The sequence below is a fragment of the Sphaeroforma arctica genome, assembly GCF_001186125.1.
Source record: "Sphaeroforma arctica JP610 unplaced genomic scaffold supercont1.326, whole genome shotgun sequence".
Taxonomy (NCBI): domain Eukaryota; class Ichthyosporea; order Ichthyophonida; genus Sphaeroforma; species Sphaeroforma arctica.
This window is the reverse complement of record NW_014040232.1, coordinates 1-8,295: the sequence shown is the minus strand read 5'-3', so window position 1 is coordinate 8,295 and position 8,295 is coordinate 1.

Below are 8,295 nucleotides of genomic sequence, written 5' to 3'. Positions count from 1 at the left end.
ATATTGATATTGCAATGTATCACTGTATTTACATCCTTCCGTTATCATTTGATGTCGGAATGTTCTCTTCATGTTCCAATTAATATATATTTGTCTGGATGTCTATTAAGAATACTGTCTGGCCTATACGCAGACTTCTTCTATATCACCCCAATAGTTATTTGTATCAGATATCATATCGAGCCTTCTGTCTGTGATCAGTTCAGCTAATCATTTGAAGAACTCTCTCACGCTCTCATCCGTCAATCTACCTTCTATGCCCGCGTGCCCTGCGCATCCGTAGGTGATGATGATTGGTAACGATCCCCGGCAGAACAGTCTGGGCTATACGGACGACTACCACACCGAGATGGAGAAGCCCTCCAACGATCCCCAGAATAATATCCTACTAGGTGGGTCAACGGTTGAGTGGGTGCTAGACTATGGCCTGAGATAGCTGTTTCTGCGCCAGTTAGCGTGTCTGTGGTGGTGTCATGTATATCTGTGGCCATGTTATTCGCTCTGTGTGCGGCAGGTATCTCTGCACACGCATCACACGTGTGAAGGGGCTCGTGTCTTATTGCGTTCGCCCTACACTAGTCTGTCTACCTCTGAATATGTTTGCATGGTCTGGATATGATTAGTTCCAGTAGATGCCGCATAGGTGAGCGTATATATGCTATTGTGTGGTGCTGTTGCACTCTGGGGATGTTGTTAGTTCCGTTGTACTCGTTTGAACCTGTCTGTATAAGTCATTCGACTAGCCCATTCATAGACGATTAGAAAGTTGCTTTGATGATCGACTGTCCACAAATGCTCGCACATACGCTGCACTTAAAGCGAACATATGTATGCATATATGCACTTACAAGGGAAAATACATGGGCACACTCAGTTGTATTGATAGGTAGCGCCTCCGACCATTTATACATACCACCCCTTTGTAGCAGAAGTTAACAATGCGACCCACGCTCACAGCCGATCTCTGAAGTTGTTAAGGCTATAGGTTGCCGGTGAGAGCGTTCGCACGCTGTTGTTGTGGTGTGGCAGTAGCTATACATTGTGTTCTCCTGGAACAAACCTTCACACACCCGTACGTACTCATCTCAGACAAACCACCGCAAGAACACGCACGTTACACTCGCACACCCACAAACACCCCACTCACTCGTCCCTTCTCCATTCGGAACATGCACAGACTGTCATACATACGCTGCTACACGCTAATCCTCACAAGCCCTACAGATGCAACACAGCACCCCTTACGCACATATCTGTCCTCACATCACTCTCCACAGACACACACCTCCACCCACACTTTCAAATCCGCCAATGGCTGCTAGTCTGACACATGTACCATCCCTGTTGCTCTTATATCTGTGTCTCATTTGTCCTTCTCCTTCCCTGACCCTGCACCCATTCCGCGTATTCAGGTCACAAGTGTTCTCATACCTGTGTCTCATTTGTCCTTCTAACCCTAAACCCTGCACCCATTCCACGTATTCAGGTCACGAGTGCACGAGCCTCAATGTGCGCGACAAGACGCTTGTGTTGAACGACGGCACCGTGGTGGGCTTTGACAAGGTGTTCCTGGCCATGGGAGGTCACTACCCCAAGCTCAAGAACGTGCGCCCCGAGTGCATGGAGCGTGTGACGACCTTCCGAAGGTACGCGCTGGCACGCTTGGGTGTGCATTGTGTGGTGCTTTGTTGTGCGGTGTGGTGTTGTGGTGTGTTTAGTTGGCTGCGTGTTCATTGTATGGCTGGTGTTGTTTGCATTGTGTGGTGTGTGTTGTGCTGCGTGGTGTGTGTTGTGCTGCGTGGTGTGTGTTGTGCTGCGTGGTGTTGTGGTGTATTTCGTTTGCTGTGTGTTCATTGTATGGCTGGTGTTGTGCTATGTTGTTTGGTGTGGTGTGGTGTTGTGTTGTTGAATGATCCTACTACGACGAAGCGGTGTGCAATGTGTGGCACGCGTGGTCTTGTGACGTGTGGTGTTGTGGTGTGTTTCCTTTGCTGTGTGTTAATTGTATGGCTGGTGCGGTGTTGTGCTATGTTGTGTTGTGCTGTGTTGTGTTGAGTTATCTTACTACGACGAATCTGCGTTCTGTGTGCATGGACCGTGCGGCTATTGCTCGAGTGTATTTGGTTTGCACTTGTGTATCTATTTGTGCGTTATTTGTGTTGTACAATACATAAAGAACTCTTCTACTTTCCGAAGGCACCAGGTAGCTTACTTGTGTGTGTGTGTTGCTGGCGTTGGTACCTGGGGTTGTGGTTGGTGTCTGTTCTATTCAATGGTCTGGACGAGATTTGCCTTGTATGTGGGTATACGGAACACGTTGCCATTGTCCGAAGGTACTAGGCTCATAGTTCGTAACCTGAAGGTACTAGGTTTCTAGTTTGTAACCTGCGCGTGCATTGCTGGCGTTGCGGTGGGTGTTTGCTTGGTTTGTGTTGCGTTGTGTTAAATAGGTCTCACTTCGACGACATTTCTTGCCGAAGACATACGGACACGCCTTTCGTGTATACTCCGACAGGGTTCTATCATGTGTGCTTGAGCTATGGGCATACTCGCTCATGTGTGTATTATATTCTTCAAGTGCTTTATATTGGACCGAACTGTCATACCTGTCACCTTTGATGATACTATGTCACCGTACATATCGCGTTGTGCCAGGTTCCACTGCGTTTGAATATGACTTGTTGACATCGTACTATGAATATATAAGAATATGTATAAATATATACCTATATCTCTAATCTATATATATATCTAAATATCTATATATACATATATGTATATTGCATATACTTATATATGTATATGTATGTATATGTATATGCCTATATATCTATATCTATATCTATATCTATATGTATATACACACATACACACACATATGTTTATGTGTGTATGTGTGTGTATGCATATATGTATATATATATACATATACATAAAATAACGCGTATCCATTGGTTATTATCCGTAGGCTTAATACCGCCCACTATAAACCCAAAATTGACGGTAAAGCTAATCCGTTTGTTTGTATTCTTACTACCACTAGTGTTGCTGATATCGATAAGGTGGTTGAGAAGGTTGAGGCTGGTGACGTCAAGCATATCTCCATCATTGGAGGCGGTGCTCTAGGTACCGAACTGGCTCTTGCTATCCGCAGCAAGTCACCTTCCGTTGAGATCTCTCAGGTATTAAGATTGCAGTGGTTTCTGTACTTACTTAAGGAAGTCCATATATATATCCGAGTATGTATATATCAGTGTATACTGACACTAAGCCTTCGTATCATATCACTCTCTTTCCAAGTTTTTTTATACGAAATTGGCTGTTACATACTCATTTATTGAACTTGGGTGTGGGTACTTTCATTTCGCTGCCATTGTGTTGACGTTTGTTTCGCATGTATCGGTCGAAATAGCTGTGTGATAGATATCGACGCCTCTCGCTCACTACACTATGGACATGAGGCCACTCAATCCACCACGCATAACTTGTACACATAGCTTAATTATAGATCGACGTCTTGCTGACATTTGTCCGTATCTGTAATATATATATATATATATAGTATTTGATTAAGCAAGAAGAAGAGGGCTTGCATGCTGCATCGGTGCTTTTATGTATATAAACCGGAGTATCTGTTTCCATAGCAAGTGCTCGCCGATTTCTTTTGCACCCTAATCGGTTGCACTCTACAACCGATTACTGAACTTGATAGCCATTGAAGCACACAAGGAAGTTATTTTGATACGTTACAAGTGCCGCGAAGCGATAGTATCACCCATCACTGTGTTTCCAACAGAGACCAACGTATTGCTTTAAAGCCAAACCGCCTATTGCATGCGTGGCACCAGAGTACCACGAGCAGCTCATTTACCTCGGGGGAGGGGGTATTTTTACCTACATCGCAGACACATTCTCAATAGTATCGAGTACCCTTTAGCAGGGGAGATGCCATTGTTCTCCACAACCTCCCCTCCCCCCCCTTGTGCGCGTGTACTCATTCCTATCCCATGACTCATCACCCTTGCGTCGTGTCTCCGTATGCTCATCGCCACACAGATTTACGCTGAGCCCGGAATCATGCACCGCAACATGCCCGAGTACTTCCGCGCGTACTGCACAGCCATGGCCCGTGCGCGCAACATCGAGCAGAAGAACTTCTCGCTTGTCACTGATGTGTCTGTTAACCCCAACGACCAGGTACACACGTCCGTCACCTGTGGTGGTTGGTTGTTGACGAGCTTGTACGCATACACTTACTCCACTCACTGTTGCACACAAGTATATGTGTATGTATGTAATATGTATGTATTTATGTATTGTGTATATATATGTATATAGATATATATATATATATATATACGAATAACATATTTACAAATTATCATATATAAATATATTATGTTTGTGCCTAGTATGTGATGTATGCCGGGTTTTCTGGATAGAGTACCTTATTATGTTACCGCAAATCAATAGTGGTATCGTATATGCTGTGTACGTCAACCAGACAAGATGGATGTTATCTCTAGCGCTTACTGGATTTGGTATAGATCGATAGATACACGTGTATACACTATATACATTGTTATGATTTCTATATATTTTGTTATGATTCCCATATGCATTGATATGATTTCGACAGATAATTGTTGACTTGCATACAATTTCTTCTCTCTGGTGGGTATGATGTCATAACCTCCTGCTAGTTTCCGTATCTGATTTAGTCCAGATAGACACATTCTGTCATACAGCACGCTAAGCATGACTTACCCTTGGCTACATCGTCCACACGAGACGCACACCGTTATACACGTCTTCCTCCATACTAAGAATAACCGTGGCATGTATCTTATCATCACTCACCCCATCACTACCCCATACATCTACCCCCACAGAAACTCAACGTCACTATCGATTCCTGGGAGCAGTCCCACGTGGTCACCGACCATGTGATCTTCGCCCCCACCCACATTGACGCGAACAGCGACCTGGCTGAGGATGCTGGCCTGGAGATCGACCCCAACAACTCGGGTATCATGGTGAATGCGGAGATGTCTGCCTTCTCGGATGTGTACGTGGGTGGTGATAGTGCTTCGTACCCGAACCCGTACTTGGGCCGACGCAGAGACCAGAACTACGATCACGCTGTATGTGTATGGTGTTTGTAGGGTTGTTTGTTACGGTGAGCAGCGTTTGGTTTCAATTGTATTCATATTCGTCAATATATATACATATATATATATATTTATACACACACACACACACAAACACACATATATATTAAAAACATGTATATATGTGTGTATATGTATATATATGTGTGTGTGTACGTGTATGTATGTATATATCAACAAATCAAAATATTCATACATCTATATATCTATATCTATACCTATACGTAAATCATAGCTGCGAGTGCGTATGTGCATGAATCCGAATGAGTTATTTACAGTATATAATTTATGCAAGTTCAACCTTACACGTGCCTGTACACTCTTGGGAACTTACCTCATCGGGGTATCTTCGTTGATCTGTACATGTGTTGAGTATCCCGACGTGATAGCCTGTAGCGATTGTGCAGTCTAGTGAGTCCCTATAGCACTGTAACAGCCCTCAACTAAGAGAAACGTAGTGGCGGGTACACCCCGTCTTGTCTTATGCGTGACGGCGGATGAGAATGCGCCTCTTGTCTACTGTACGTAGGCGGGAATCCATTGAGCGCGTGTGGGGTGTTGCTGCACGTACTTTGTTATGTGTCACCATGGCAACGGGTGAACCGGGCCCTCTCTAAGGTACTCTGATGTTAGCGAGTGCCACACCCCACTAGTACCCACCGTCGCAATCAGTCAGAACAACCACTGCAACTCACATAAGCACTTACATGAATCTGCTACAGCCTCCGTCCGGTACACAAGCATCTTCTAATGCCACCTGTACATATATCACACGCACTGTATATGCCACATTCACCTTCTCAACCCAATCCAGTCACCCACCATTAGTCTGTGACCCCGTCACTATATATCTCTTGAGACTAAACGCTCAACCTTGTACACACAACACGTGCCAGGTTACCACCGGCAAGATCGCAGCCATGAACATGCTCGGCGGCAGACAGACATACGACCACGTGCCTGTATCACGCATCCAACTGGCGACTATCGGCCTGGACAACTACATGGTTGGTCAGTGCGACGCCACCCTGGACACAGTGGGGTATGTCAGAAGGTTATTTTAAAAGTTCGGTAGTCTTCAGGAAGTGGGAGTGTGTTTATGTCTGCTCAATGTGCATACGAATACACAGATGACTATATTTTTGTGCTGATATGATAGGGATGCACCGTTGGCTTGCAGTTCACTTAGTTCACGTACCTGCTGTTTTGTTTTTTCTTCTTTTGCCGGCATGTTGGTATGGATTTTCATGCGTAATATCTGTGGTGGATAGTCGTATGCGCCTATTCAAACACACACATGCCTTCATATACACACGATAAATGACGTTCAATTCATTTTCACATCGCGTTCGCGTATTCAAACACACATATATCCTTCATCTAAACCCGATCGATGGCGTTCTATTCACTTCTACATAGCTTATCCGAAGGGGGGTTCCTGTCACGTTCCCTTAAATATCATACCTCTGACACGCGAAACGCCGTATCAGCTCCTCCCGTGTTGTTATCGCAGCCGTTCGGCCGTGCTCTTCGAAATAGTTTGTGGTTGTCACGTGTACAAAGCCCACCAATCACATGACGCAATTTCACACATAACTAGTACTAAAATCCCCCCCCTGCGTGTATACACCCATACATGCATATACCCAGCTTCTGGGAGATGTCGAAGACGAAGAAAAAGGGTAAGAAGACCGATGATCAGTACTTCTTCACCAGCAAGTACCACAAGGGTGCCACGTTCTACCTGGACAACGGCGTGGTTGTAGGTGTGATGCTGACGAACTTGGAAGATCCCGATGATGTCAAGCGCGCTCAAACGGTGAGTCTATGTCGACTTCAGTGGGCATATACTTTATGTGTGTGTGTATTTTTCAGTTGGTTATGTGCATGTTTATATATATATATATATACCATGTTCCAGGGATTGGAGGTACTATCCGTTTGTAATCAATCTACTGTGTAGCCTACAGGTCACTCGTTTGCCCACAACCAGTGCACCTGGTGCGTCACTCTGGGACTTGTTTCTCTTACCCGTTCAATTGCTCCTAACTACGCTTCTACGATGTACAAGTATTCTCTTCCGTGCGCCTTCTGAGCTCTATTGGAGTGCGTGAACAAGTCACCAGGTTCTCGCTCTACCTCTTGACCACACATATCACACTCCCCGTATCCTGCCTTTGCCTTTGCATCCACTGACCTGGCAATTCTGTGCGTATATATACATACATATCCCGTTCCTTACCCCAGGTGGTTGAGGAGCGTGTCGAGTACGGTGACCTGGACCGACAGTCACTGGAGAAAGAGCTAAAGGAGAAGCTCGGCTTTGAACTTCAGCTGCCCATGACGCGAATCACCCAGAACCGCAACCCCAAGATAGCGAAGACCAAGAAGAACAAGCACAAGACCAAGCGTCACGAGACTGAGCTGATTGCCCGCCACTCCACGGATGTGATCAAGGACGCCAACACCAACCTGTACTGGAGAAGCAACTAGATGAGCATTGGATCTGGTTGAGGGGGATGTACATGTGCGTTGCCACGGCTGCATCGGTGGAGCGAGAAGGGGCAGCAGATACGTATCATGTCTGTCAGTCCCTTTGTTGTGGGTGTGAGTCGTGGGGAGTACTGCGATTGGATGGGATCCCCCGTAACATCTGGGCGACGACGGAGAATTAGAGAGCAACGTATTCGCTTCGTGCAATGTGCCATTTAATGGCCTTTCAAAAGAGTAAAGATTTTACAGCTGTACCCACTGCTTGCGTTGCATGCTCATGCATTATATCACTCAAAGGGTCTTTTCGATTAGATCATTTGAGATGTTACAGCTCTACATACTGCTTGCGTTGCATGCTCGTGCCTTGTACAACTTAAAAGATCTTTTCGATTAGAACATTTGAGATTTTACAGCTATACCTACTGCTTGTATTGCATGCTCATTCCTTGTACCACTTAAAAGATCTTTTCGATTAGAACAGTTGAGGTTTTACAGCTGTAGCCACTGTTTGCTTTGCATGTTCATATCTTGCTCCACTCGTTGGCATTTCAAAACGGCGTATATAAATATGTATACTATATATATATATATATGAATATATATATACATATACATATTTATATTTATATAT